The sequence below is a fragment of the Nyctibius grandis genome, chromosome W, assembly GCF_013368605.1.
Source record: "Nyctibius grandis isolate bNycGra1 chromosome W, bNycGra1.pri, whole genome shotgun sequence".
Taxonomy (NCBI): domain Eukaryota; kingdom Metazoa; phylum Chordata; class Aves; order Nyctibiiformes; family Nyctibiidae; genus Nyctibius; species Nyctibius grandis.
This window is the reverse complement of record NC_090694.1, coordinates 7,883,958-7,884,298: the sequence shown is the minus strand read 5'-3', so window position 1 is coordinate 7,884,298 and position 341 is coordinate 7,883,958.

Below are 341 nucleotides of genomic sequence, written 5' to 3'. Positions count from 1 at the left end.
CCAATACTTGTCTGTTTAACTAATGGTAAAAGTAGCACTCTGCCATAAATGTGTAATAAAGGGACTAACCGTGGGGTCTGTAGCAGAACTGCTGGGGTCCTGAGTACTAGAGGCCTATACTGTAGGGTCAGATAAGCTGAAACACTTCTTGCAGAATGTTGAGGTAGTCATGGACACTAACTGTTGTCTTGGTGCTAATCTGGCCCTTTTCAGGGAGGGAAATCTACTAGGATTGCTTTTTTTATTAAGGTGGCTTGGCAGACAAATGGAACAAGTAGATAGGCTTCTTGCATGTGTATATCAGTGAATGTCCCTGATGTTGCTCAGTTTGAGTTGTCACA